Genomic DNA, 14374 nt, shown 5'->3' on the forward strand with positions numbered 1-14374 from the left:
TTACATTCGTCACCAACCTGGCAGGACGACTTGCTGTATGGCTTCTGACGGAGGAAGAGGAGGAGGAGGAGGAGGAGGAGGAGGAGGAGGAGGAGGAGGAGGAGGAGGTGGCAGAGACCTACTGACGTCAACACTTATTGTCATCGCTGCTCGGAGGAGTTGGAGTCACAGCCAGAGAGAGAGAGAGAGAGAGAGAGAGAGAGAGAGAGAGAGAGAGAGAGAGAGAGAGAGAGAGAGAGAGACTTGTGGGGTGAGTGCACGCGCTTCATCAACAAGAACAACAACAATGGTTTACTTCCTCTAATACCACCACCACCACCACCACACCACCACTACTACTACTACTACTACTACTACTACTACTACAATTACCGCTACTGCTACTACTACTATATACCGGTGACCATGCAGAACTCAAACAATAATAAAATAAACTAAGAAAAGAAAAAAAAAAAAAGAAAATGTGGTGATACGGCAATTAAGAAACGGCTTACACTGAATTGAAACGTACATGAGAAAGAATACATTGCCAACCAGCTGTGAGAGAGAGAGAGAGAGAGAGAGAGAGAGAGAGAGAGAGAGAGAGAGAGAGAGAGAGAGAGAGAGTGTACCGAGTATAACTGTTCTTTCAATAGCAACCCGCACACATTTATTCAAAGCGCTTACAAAAAAAAAAGAAAAAAAAAAAGAGAAAAGAGTGAATTCAGCTTGGCAAAGTTTTCCACGCGGCGGCCAGGGGTAAGTGGCGGAGGGAGCGTGCGTGATGTCAACTTGAGGGGATGAAAGGCTCAGCGTCAGAAGCTTAACCCGTCCGTCAATCAGCGCCTCACAATGCGATCTGAAGATAAGGCAACGAAGAAACAATAGACACAGCGAAGTACTGAAGACACGGAGCCACAAACCATCGTGAAGCGGTAGTGTTCTTGTGTGTGTGTGTGTGTGTGTGTGTGTGTGTGTGTGTGTGTGTGTGTGTGTGTGTGTGTGTGTGTGTGTGAGTGAGCGATAAGAGGACACTACCCCCGGTAACACCTGGCTATATTGTTTCGTGCAGGTGTTCTTCCCAGCAGTGTACAGGTGTCCTTAACACTCACACTCCTAACGAGGCTGCCATCAGTACATACGTGGCAGCGAAGGACTGAAAATCTCACTAAAAGAAAGACAAATTGACACAAACGGAAGAGCAAAAATTTCAAGTAAAAATTGGGTGAGAGTAAGCTCTTGTTTTTTTTTTTTTTTCTCTTTTTGTGATAACTTTTCTTACATTACAAGAAGTAGGACGCGAAGGAAAAGGAGAATAGGAAAAGGAGGAGGAGGAAGAGGAGGAGGAGGAGGAGGAGGAGGAGAAAGAGGAGGAGAAAGAGGAGGAGGAGGAGAAAGGGAAGAAGAAAGAGGAGGAGGGGGAGAAAGAGGAGAAGGCAAGGTTAGTATTATCGAATAAGATTATATAAAGAGCATGGTGATAGTGGCTGAGCAAGAGAGGGAGGAGGAGGAGGAGGAGGAGGAGGAGGAGGAGGAGGAGGAGGAGGAGGAGGAGGAGGAGGAGAAGGAGCAAGAGAAGGAGAGGAGAGAAAGCATGATAAGAACAAGGAAGACAGCTGAGGAAGGCAAATAAATGCAAACAGGAAACGAGAGGATAAAAGAAAAAAAGAAATACTGAGAACAATGATTATACATTTATACTCAGAGAGAGAGAGAGAGAGAGAGAGAGAGAGAGAGAGAGAGAGAGAGAGAGAGAGAGAGAGAGAGAGATACCACACACACACATTATAGATACGACTACACTGACAAAACCATGACGAGAAGGAGCAAGTCAGTCGGGAACTAAGATAACACATAACAAGGCACCTCTTGCTTCACCTCCCTTTCCTTCCTTCCCTGAGAGAACGTGCGGGGCAGCCAGGAAAGGAATGTAACAGAGCCACACAGCCACCCGTCTATAGCGAAACAAAGGGGAAAATAAGAGCACACCCACACAAAGCCAAGAGAAAAAGGGAGAAAAAAAAAGGAGGGAGAGAGCCAGAAGAGAGAGGGAGAGAGAGGGAAGGGGGACAAGGGATCTAGAAACAGTGTATGGCTGCGGGGGAGGCAAGACTAGAGAGTATAATGAGGTAAACACGGGGATATATTCTTAGTGGTATGCCTCTTAGCGCACTGGGACACAGGAGGCGTTGTGAAGGGTCTGTGTGTGGTGATGCTGTGATGGCGGGGACTAATTGACTTGAGAGAGAGAGAGAGAGAGAGAGAGAGAGAGAGAGAGAGAGAGAGAGAGAGAGGATCTTTGTCATCTTCCTCGCTTATTTCTCTAAATCTCTCTCTCTCTCTCTCTCTCTCTCTCTCTCTCTCTCTCTCTCTCTCAGCTTCACTAGAGAAGGGAGGAGATGGTCTAAAACTCTCTCTCTCTCTCTCTCTCTCTCTCTCTCAGCTTCACTAGAGAGAGAGAGAGAGAGAGAGAGAGAGAGAGAGAGAGAGAGAGAGAGAGAGAGAGAGAGAGAGAGAGAGTTTTAGACCATCTCCCTCCCTTCTTTCTTCACGCCACCACCACTACTACATCTCTCTCTCTCTCTCTCTCTCTCTCTCTCTCTCTCTCTCTCTCTCTCTCTCAACCTCACCTGCTTTCACTAATTTCTATCGCCTGAGGAACATCTTTTCAAATCGATTCTCTCTGTGTTGGTCGTTCCCGGATTAACTTCACGTGACGCTCAGCAATTTTCGATATCTCACCTGTAGTCAGTTAATAAGTTACGGAGTCGGCAGGTAATTGGTGCTAGTTAATAGGGGGAACCTGGTGCTCGTGTGTCTGGCTGTCTGTATGTCTGTTTGTCTGATTGTCTGGTCTTGGTGTGTTTAAAGTGGGATGGAATGGTTTTTGTGTCACGGATTTGTGTGTGTGTGTGTGTGTGTGTGTGTGTGTGTGTGTGTGTGTGTGTGTGTGTGTGTGTGTGTGAAATGAAAATTCCTCTTACCTCATTAGAATTATCTCCATTACTACTACTACTACTACTACTACTACTACTACTACTACTACTACTACTACTACTACTACTACTACTACTACTACTACTACTACTTTTATCACCACTACCACTACTACTACTACTACCATTACTACCACTACCACTACTACTACTACTACTACTATTACTATTACTACTACTACTACTACTATTACTACTACTTCTACAACCACGCTATGATCACTTTTACAACTATTGTTACTGCTTTTTTGTACTACTTCCTGTTCCTACTACTACTACTACTACTACTACTACTACTACTACTACTACTACTACTACTACAAGGCAGAAACACCCAGAGAGAGAGAGAGAGAGAGAGAGAGAGAGAGAGAGAGAGAGAGAGAGAGAGAGAGAGAGAGAGAGAGAGAGAGAGAGAGAGAGAGAGAGAGAGAGAGAGAGAGAGACCTTCACTTCTGTCCTCACACCTGCGAATTATTGAGTATACAAGTGTTGGTTTGAGAGAATTTTTGAAGCACTGGCAGTGTTCGTATGTTGGGGAAGGTTTGCCTCAGGTAGCTCATGGTGTCTCCTGTCTGGGTAAGTATGCTTAACTCCTGGGAACTGTCGACTTTCACATCTCTCTCTCTCTCTCTCTCTCTCTCTCTCTCTCTCTCTTTCTGGTGAGCTCAAGGGGATTAGTGACACTGCTAACCTGCTTTATAGTAGTAGTAGTAGTAGTAGTAGTAGTAGTAGTAGTAGTGGCAGCAGCAGCTTTATAGTAGTAGTAGTAGTAGTAGTAGTAGTAGTAGTAGTAGTAGTAGTAGTAGTAGCAGTTGTTAATAGTAGTTAGTAAATGCAATACCACCACAACTACCACTAGTGATAGTAGTAGTATCTGGAATAGTAGTAGTAGTAGTAGTAGTAGTAGTAGTAGTAGTAGTAGTAGTAGTAGTAGTAGTAGTAGTAGAAGTAGTAGTAGTAGTAGTAGTAGTAGTGGTAGTGAGGGTAGTGGTGGTCTCTCTCGCTCTCTCTGTGTCTCTGTCTGCCTGTCATCCTCCCCTTCTCTCTCTCTCTCTCTCTCTCTCTCTCTCTCTCTCTCTCTCTCTCTCTCTCTCTCTCTCTCTCTCTCTCTCCGTCCCCTAATTATTTCCACAAGTTCGCAGCCTTGCCTTACTCCCGGCACCTGTTTTACCGCAATGATCTGCGAGGCGAGACTCTCTTGGTCCCAAAATGCTCGACAAAAGACCCTCTCCTGCTGCGCCTTCAGGTTTCATAATGTGGCGAAATATTATGCTATATATCGTGGCCACGGCTAGACAGTCTACCACCACCACCACCACCGCCGCCAACACCACCACCACCACCACCACCACCAGCTACATTCCACCAACATACACACCACTGTTTTCTTACGGTACTCAGTTTAGATGTTTGTTTTGAGTTGTTTTAGTATGTGTGTGTGTGTGTGTGTGTGTGTGTGTGTGTGTGTGTGTGTGTGTGTGTGTGTGTGTGTGTGTGTTTGTGTGTGGTGAATCTGCTGCAGTGCGTGGTGGTGTGGTGTGGTGGAGAACGGTTGTAGTAATGAAGGATAGTGATTTTATGGTGTATAGTGTCTGGTTGTGTGGTGTATAAATGCTGCTTTGAAAAGAGTGTGGGAGAGTGAGGCAGTAAGAGTGATGATGGTGTGTATGGTGAGTTATGTGGTGTTAATGGAGCCTATGGTAGTGCGGTGTAGAGGTAAGGTAGTGTGTAGGAGGGTGTTTATCATTTATAGCGATGGTAGCGGTTATGGTGCATTATGTCAAACTGCACCATAATTTACTACAGTGTGTGTGTGTGTGTGTGTGTGTGTGTGTGTGTGTGTGTGTGTGTGTGTGTGTGAAATATGGTACTTAACCCTTTTACTGCAATACGAGACAATTAACAAAACCAAAAGCAGATTACGTAAAATTTTCATAATCATCTCTAAGAAAGAAAAAGAAAAGGATTGAAGGGAGTAAATGCAGCAATGTGTACCGCCTTTACAGCTATGCAGTGGCTGTAGAGAACAAGTAAAGACGTCTCAGAGTGATTAGTAATTAAGGAAAGATGCTACAGAAGCTTAAAGGATAGACAGAGGAACAGTTTGGGCCGCCGTGGTACAGTGGAACCATGCTTGCTTTGGGGTTCGAGGGGTCTCCAAGCGCACGGGTTCGAATCCTGTCCACGGTCCGAGTGTAGGTTGGGCTTCCTCACTCGAGGCAACGGTTTCCTAGCGGGTGGGCTTTGAGATAGGAGGTACCTTAAAAAGTACCCTCTTTAGCCCATAAATTCCCGTGAAAAGCCCACATGGTATAGGTATGGTGTAGGTAAAGATGATAGTGGAAGATAGTGAGACCTGAGTGGTTATGATAGATTATATTAACGGTATTTACGTGGAGTGGGTGATATTTTCTTTTATGTAAGAGAAGAAAACCGACAAAGGGAAACAAAGACGATTTAAAAAAAAAAATCTCCACAAAGGTGCCAGTTCCCGAAGAGGTCTGAGAGAGTAACCTAAGAAGGGATAAATGATATGAAACCTTCCTTTTTAAATGAGTACAAGTTATGGGAAAGTGGAAATACAGAATCAGACATGAGGTTCTAGAGTGTACCAGAGAATAGGATGAACGACTGAGAGGACTGGCTGCGTTAAGGAGGTGGACAGAAGAGAGGGGAGAGAAAGAAGGCTGGCGACTGATGTGAATGGTAAAGTAACAAGCAGATGAATACACACAAAAAATAAACGATAAGTAAAAAGAAGAAAAAAAATGAAAAATAAAAAAAAACACAAGGAAAGCTGTAGGATATCAGTAAAAGCGTACATGTGGCAGTTTCCATAATCCGAACTCATGAATATGCACTTATCATTATACGTATATCCAACTAATCTCGAAGCTCCTCACTGTACTGGAAACTGAGGCTATCCCATTTTCACATTATGACGTTTGAGAACCAATGCCTTCCTATCACCTGAAGAGACATGGCCAAACACACACACAGAGAGAGAGAGAGAGAGAGAGAGAGAGAGAGAGAGAGAGAGAGAGAGAGAGAGAGAGAGAGAGAGAGAGAGAGAGAGAGAGAGAGAGAGAGAGAGAGAGAGAGAGAGAGAGAGAGAGAGAGAGAGAGAGAGAGAGAGAGAGAGAGAGAGAGAGACCAGTAATTAAAGTTGAACGAGATATTTAAGAGTGCTTTTATGGGTTTCGTGATAGATTACCAAGATTTCCACATTATGAACTGGAGAAACGCTCTTGAGAACACGGCAAAGTGACTCTATACCCCTTGAAAATCGTCGTGGCGAGAGAGAGAGAGAGAGAGAGAGAGAGAGAGAGGTGTGTGAGTAGTAAGTAGTTGGGGCTTCTTGGTGGACCTTGAAAGATAAGGGCAACCAGTGTAGCCGATAAGACAGTCACACATACATCAGTGGATTAATTTCACGAGGGATGACTAACTAACCACATGAATACGAGTAAGAGGAGTAATGACGGTGAGGAAGATGATGATGGTAATACTGGTGTTGATGGAGGTTATAGTGGTGGTGGTGATGGTGATGGTGGTGGTGGTGGTGGTGATGGTGGTGGTATTGGTGGCGGTGGTGGTGGTTTTCAGAGATAAGATGGTGATCAGAGGATTGTGGTGTGAAGATAATAGTGATAATGGTTGTTGAGTGAGCTAAGCGGTGGAGGTTGACACAGGAGCTTCTATTAACAGCAGGTGTGGACAGGTAAGGGAAGGTGTTGGTAAGTTAAGTTAAGTTACGTTAGGTTAATTTTGTTTAGTCCGTTAAGTTAGACAATATTTGGTTGAGTTACGTTAGATTAGGTTAGGTTAAGTTTGGTTCAGGCTAATTTACTTTGTTAAGTCAAGTTAGGTTAGGTTAACTTAATGTAAGTCAAGATTACGTTATGTTACGTTAAGTTACGTTTCGTTAAGTAAGATTAGTTTAAGTCAAGTTAAGTTAGGCGAGGTTAGATAAAGTTACGTTGGATTAAATTATGTTTCCACGAATTTACGTTATGTTATGTTAGGTTAAGTTAGATTAGTTTGGGTCAAGTAAAGTTAGGCGAGGTTAGATTAATTAAGTTACGTTAAATGTCTAGGTTCAGGTAAGGTCAAGGTAGGTTATGTAATGTTTGGTTAAGTTAGGTTAGGTTAGGAAGCTCCCATTGATTACAAATAAACAAATAGTGTGAAGGTAGGCGGCACGTAATGGCAGTTAATTGGAAAGCCATTAACATCTCCAGGTGTTGGTACAAGTTATGTAATGTCAGTTTAAGGGGACCAATATTTGCCAAGATACATAAAACGTTCTTGGTAGAGTTGCACTGAATACGGTACACGAGCAGTCTTCATTAATTACAGGTAACTAAAAACATTGTAAGTGGCAACAGTGACTTGTGATAGTATGATACAGGTGTTGCAATAGTAGATGATGACACAAACGCCTTTATTTTCCTTCTTTTCAATTTTTTCCTAGTTTAACTTTGATAATATTGAAAGAAATGGGTAGACCAGTTAACATTTAGAGAGGCACCTTCACAGTCCCTATAAAATGCATTACCAGACCCAAGAGAGAGAGAGAGAGAGAGAGAGAGAGAGAGAGAGAGAGAGAGAGAGAGTTAAGCTTCAAAACTGAATTCTTTTCCCACCCCACACAGAACACGAGCAAAATATTTCGTCTTCTGCTTGCTAAAGATAAACTCGTGTGTGTGTGTGTGTGTGTGTGTGTGTGTGTGTGTGTGTGTGTGTGTGTGTGTGTGTGTGTGTGTGTGTGTGTGTGTGTGTGTGTGTGTGTGTGTGTGTGTGTGTGTAAAATGAATATCTACTGTATGTATACCGAATGTGTGTGTGTGTATATAACGTTTCCACTTCGAAGAAATGTAGGAGGAGATACACAGGTAGTAGTAGTAGTAGTAGTAGTAGTAGTAGTAGTAGTAGTAGTAGTAACAGAAGTAATATAGTGGTAGTAATAGTGGTAATATTAATGGTAATAGTAGCAGCAGCAACAACAGTAGTAGTAGTAATAGTAGTAATAGTAGCAGTAGTAATAGCAGTAGCAGTAGCAGTAGCAGTAGTAGTAGCAGCAGCAGCAGCAGGAGTAGTACAAGTAACGATAACCTAATTCCATCCAAACTTTCTTCAGCAAACAATCCGACATTTATATTTCAGGCGGAACAATGACACGTTAAAACAGAGAACAGAACACACGAGTAATGAACATTGGTGGTGAGTGGCGCGTATCGAGGAACCTGATGGTGATGAGGTGGTGCGCTGTGTCGCCCTAATTCGCTCTATAATGAGGCAGCGGTGGTGATGGTGGTGGTGGAGGTGGAGGTATCGCGTTACAAAACCACCATGACAGGGCAATTTTCTTCAAAGCATCACAAAAAGAACACACACGCACGAGAATCTAATAACACACACACACACACACACACACACACACACACACACACACACACACACACACACACACACACACACACACAGAGTAACGGAACGGATGCAGGTCACTAAATAATGAACAAAAAACGGACATTCCAATACCAGAACACTACAGTACAACACCACATCAGTATTCAACACACCGCCGCTCTAACACAAAATAACAAAACACGCAACACACGCACGCAACAATACTCCCTCCCTTCCTCCTCCTCCTCCTGTTCCTCTTCCTCCTGCTAACCTAACACCACTCTAATCAAATAATGCAGGATAACTAGAAATACAAGGCAAACACTGTAACACAAATGAAATACAAGTGAAGTGTTGTGTAGTGACAGGAAGCCAGCAGCAACAAGCAACACACTTAGCACATTAGCGCAACACAATTCACACTATTACGCCCCATCACATTAAGCGCGTGATAACACCAAAAACACGCAACACAGAACAGAAAACATAAAACAAATGAAATAACAGGGGACTAGTAACACTGTGACTGCTGCCGCCAACACCACCACGCAACACTGACACATTAAAACGGAGCATGAAACGACACGACAACACACACACGAAACACAATACATACTCTCTCCCTTCCATGGAGGTGACAGCAGAGCACCCGGCACCTGTCATATCGTGAAATACAGCTGTGCCCGCAACACCGCAACACCGCAACACCTCTGCAGCGTAATCTGGAGTCTTATCACGCCGCGCAGGTGGAACACGGCGATAACAAGCGATTAACACACTAACTTTTTTTTTTTTTTTTTTTTATCAGCAATCAGTAGCGATTAGTTTTGCCTCCATTAAGTCAGTGTGGCAGTAAAGTCTTGTCTTGTGAACCATTACTTTACTGACTTTTTCCTTTTTCTTTCCTTTTTTATTTTCTACTTCTACTATTTTCTTTGATTATATTCCTTCACTTTTTATTTATATTTTACACATTTATTCTTTTCATTTATTAACTTCATATAATTTCAATGGTCTATTTTTTTTCTTTTCAGTTTACTCATCCACTTTTTCTTATTTAGCTTTTTCATTTTTTTTTATTTCACTCATTCAATTCTTTTACTTTACTTATCCACTCTCTTTCTATTTCACTCATTCACTTTTTAAAACTCAACTCATTCACTTTTTTCTTTCAATTTTACTCATCCATTTCTTTCCGACTTCACCAGCTTTGAAATTAAAGACACAACGGAGCTTTATTTTCAATTTTCTATATAAATCTACCTTTATTCACACTATCTATATTATCACTATCTATATTCACACTACTTTCTACAATTTTCTAAATAAATCTACCTATATTCACTATATATATTCTCACTATTTATATTCACACAATCTTTTTCTATTTTCTATATAAATCTCTCAACATTCACACTATCTATATTAAAACTCTATATTCACTCTACTTCCTACAAATTTGCACTATCTAAAATCACTCTATCCACATTCACACTATATTTTCTACAAATTTCTATATAAATCGATCTATATTCACATTTTTTTCAGTTTTTTTTTTTTCAATCACTATCTACATTCACACTATATTTTCTACAATTTTCTATATAAATCGATCTATATTCACATTTTTTTCAGTTTTTTTTTTTTCAATCACTCTATCTACATTCACACTATATTTTCTACAATTTTCTATATAAATCGATCTATATTCACATTTTTTTCCGTTTTTTTTTTTTACGTATCCTTAATCTATCATGGCCAAGTACGGTGTCTGCTGACGAAAGATTCTGGATACCCTTCCTACCCTTGAACAGCGATTAGGATTCGAACCCGCTCGTCTGAGGAGCTCTCGGGCCACTCTGTACAATGGCGATTTCCTACTTTACATTTTAATAAGGTTCATAATGTACCTCAAGAATAATACCCGATTTTTTTTTTTTTTTTTTTTTTTGTGTGTGTGTAGATTCTTCTCTTAGTAATAATGTCCGATATATATTTTTTGGATAGATTTTCCTGGTTCTATTCTTATCTATTTTTTCTTTATATATTTTTTTTTTTCAGGTACATCAGCTAATGAAAACTTTCTGACATTCACAATAGTTTCAGTGATTAATTCTTGTAAAAATGCGTTATCCTTGTAAAACGCTGAGTAATCTTTCTCGTTCTTGTCCTTTTCCCTTTCTTGTCCTCGTCTTTTTTTCCCCTTTCTCATTCTCGTCTTTTTTTTCCCCTTTCTCATTCTCGTCTTTTTTTCCCCTTTCTCATTCTCGTCTTTTTTTTCCCCTTTCTCATTCTCGTCTTTTTTTCCCCTTTCTCATTCTCGTCTTTTTTTTTTCCCCTTTCTCGTCCTCGTCTTTTTTTTTCCCTTTCTTGTCCTCGATTTTTTCTTTCTCGTCCTTGTCTTTTTTCCCTTTCTCGTCCTCGTTCTTTTCCCTTTATTCATATTTCTTTCCTCAGTCCAAATTCACGTTTATCTCTGTTGGGCATCATATTTCATTATGTTTTTAGCATTCTTAATATCTTTCTCCTTCTCACCACCGGAATGTTGCAACTCTTGTTACCTTCTACCGCTACTTTCATGCTAACTGCTCTTCTGATCTTGCTAACTGCATGCCTCCCCTCCTCCCGCGGCGTTTCTGCACAACCCTTTCATCTTCCTCTCACCCCTATTCTGTTCCAACTCCCTAATGCAAGAGCTAACCAGTACTCTTAATCATTCATATCTTTCCTAGGTAGACTTTGGAACTCCCTGTGTTTGTATTCCAACTTCCTATGACTTCATTTAAGAGAGAGGTTTCATCCCTTACTTTTGGCTCTTTCGAACCTGCAAGGGGGCTGGCAGCTAAGTGGGCCATTTTTTTTTCTGTTGCCCTTGGCCAGCTTTCCCCTATTATATAAAAAAAAAGTGAATAAAAAAATTGTTAAGTCCTTATCGCTCTCATCCTTCCGTCACGTAAATCCTATGTAGTTTAATCCTTTTAATAAGCTCAACTACGAATTGTTCCTTTACCGTTATAGGATTCACAGTACCATTTAGCCAATAGCAACCTGTAAATGTCCGGAAAATTCTCTTCCTCGTCTTCTTTCCCACACGTACTTCAGAGTTTAATATTACTAATGCGTCACCTAATACGATCACAGCCACTTTGCCAATCACTCATTATAATTTTCTCTTCCTCTCCCCTTGTGTTTCATCTTCTTAGTGAGTCATTTCCCTCATTCACCCTTCTTGACTCATTAGCATCTTCTTCACTTCTTCTTCCCCATTCTCTTTCTCCGCCCGTTATCATTTGCTTCTCTTCCTCTTCCTTGTGTTTCATCTTCATAGTGAGTCATTTTTCTCATTCTTCTTGACTCATTAGCATCTTCTTCACTTCTTCTTCTTCCCCATCATTTTCTCTGCTTATTATCATTTGCTTCTTCTCTTCCTCTTCCTTGTGTTTAATCTTCTTAGTGAATCATTTTCCTCATTCTTCTTGACTCACTAACTTCTTCACTTTCTCTTCTCTCTATTCTGCTTCTCTTTACTAGTTATCATTTGTTTCTTCTCCTCCTCTTCCTTGTGTTTCATCTCCTTAGCGATTCATCTCCCTCATTCACCCTTCTCGAGTCACTAGCATCTTCACCTCCTCTTCCTCTCCATCCTCCTTCTCGTCCTCTCGACTCGCTCTCTCCTCTCTTAATCTATCTAACCCTCAAGCTGCCTCGGGTTACCTGCCTGATTTTATGGCCCCTCAAACAGCTTTCGGGTAGCCTTCAGCGCCCGTCTGGCAGCTCCGGGCCCTCCTCGCAGCCTTGAGCCTTCACTGACACGCGCCTCATTATATCCCAAGGCCACTAAGGTAACCAAAGAGTGGGCGAAAGCACGAGAGACTTTACATTTGACTGATCTGTTACTTCACGTGGTGCTGTGTCGCTTTTTCTTTTTGTGTTCTTTCTCTTATGTTTGTTCTGTGTCTCTCAAGGTCATTCAAGTTACGAGTTAGGGAAAGTACGTACGAGGGAGATTTATAGTTTTTGTTTCTTTACGTGGTTCTGCCTGTCTCTCTTTCTCATCTTTTATTTTCATTATTTTTCATTCTGTCTCTGCTGTTTGTTCTGTCTCTCTCTGTATCTCAAGGTCATTTAAGTTACGAGTTAGGGAAAGTACAAGGAAGATTTACAGTTTGGTTTGTTTCTTTACGTGGTTTTCTTTTCCTTTTGTTCACATTGTTGTATTTCTTCTGTCTCTTTTGTTCTGTCTCTGTTGTTTGTTCTGTTTCTCTCTGTATCTCAAGGTCATTCAAGTTACGAGTGGAGTAAAGCACGAGAGATTTATAGCTTGATTTGTTTCTTCACTTGGTTTTCTGTTTCCTTTTGTCCTATTCTATTTCTTCTGTCTCTCCCTAAGTACTGTATCCTAAAGTCAATCAAATTAGGTGTGGGGAAAAGTACGAGGGAGACTTGTACTTACTAATATTCTAAAACACCTCCGCGCAGTACCTCTACTATTTTCAAAGCGCTCTAGTTGAAGTGACAGGAGTTTTTAAGGGTAGTTCTGTAAATCTAGCGACATGTTGACAAGGTTTCTGTATTATCAACAGGACAAAGACTCTCTAGAATTCGGCAATCGTCTCTGTGGTCTTTGGAAATAGTTGCGGTGAGAGATAGGAAAGCGTTTCTGAATATGGCGCTATAGTTTGATTTGTTGACGTGGTTCTGTATCTAGTTGTCTCTCCTCTCTGTATTTCCAAACAGGACAAATACTCTTTAGAATTCGGCAACTCGGCTCTGTGTTGTTTGGAAATAGTCGCGGTGAGAGAAAAGGGAAGCGTTTGTGAAAATGGCGCTACAGTTTGATTGGTTTCTTGACTTAGTTGTCTGTCTCGTTGTCTCTCCTCTCTGTATTACCAACATGACAAACACTCTTTAGAATTCGGCCAATCGTCTCTGTGGTGTTTGGAAATAGTCACGGTGAGAGAAAGGGAAGCGTTTCTGGATATGACGCTATAGTTTGATTTGTTGACGTGGTTTTCTGTCTCGTTGTCTCTCCTCTCTGTCTCTTCCTGTTTCTCCTTCAGTACTACGACGCATTTTCACCTCGATTTTTAAGTATAATTAGACGAGTTTATTTGCATCAGAAAGAGGCTATGGAAGTCAAAGAGGTTAACAGCCAGAGTCTTTACTATTCTAATCCCCACATATGTTTCTGAATCTGTACAAAATCGCCGAAATATTAACCAGAAGGAATATGAAAACGTTTCCTTGTACTGAAGAGATTGATCCCAAGGTCTCTCGAGTTACGAACGAGTGAGCAAAAGTATCTGATTCTTTTCCTGCTGCAATGATTAGGTCTTCTTTTTACGTATTTTTCGGTCTTTTTCCTTGCGTACAGAATCCCACAGGAGAGTTATGAACGAGTGAGGGAAAGAACGAAGGATTGAACGAAGGTGTGAGTTACTTTTTTGAGCTTCATTTAGTTGCTTCACAATGTTCTTTTCAATTTCTCTCCATTTTTGTCTCTCCTCATGAACAAATGAACGAGAGTAAGAACGAGAGAGTGAAAGAAAGGACAAATAAGCGAAAGTAGGACATTTTTCCCTTACGAATTGGTTGAACGATACATTTTTTTAACGCAATTTTTTTCATACATGGTTCTTTCAGTGATCTTCGTTGTATTGCGTAACGATTTGGTGACTTGACGTTTTCCCTCCCGCTCCCTCCCGCGTGTCGCTATGTCGTCGCTGAGTCAGTCGTTGTTAATCTACTAAAAACGACTCTTAGGTCTTAATGCCAACTATTAGGGGGAAGAAAATGGGAAGATGGAGCGAGAGAGAGAGAGAGAGAGAGAGAGAGAGAGAGAGAGAGAGAGAGAGAGAGAGAGAGAGAGAGAGAGAGAGAGAGAGGAAACACGGAGTAAAAGGAAGAAAGACCACAGGCAAATATGAGAAAACGAAAAATTGAACACAAAATAAAAAAAAAGATAATGATAACGATTACTGATGAGA

This window comes from Portunus trituberculatus, chromosome 29 (assembly GCF_017591435.1).
Source record: "Portunus trituberculatus isolate SZX2019 chromosome 29, ASM1759143v1, whole genome shotgun sequence".
Taxonomy (NCBI): domain Eukaryota; kingdom Metazoa; phylum Arthropoda; class Malacostraca; order Decapoda; family Portunidae; genus Portunus; species Portunus trituberculatus.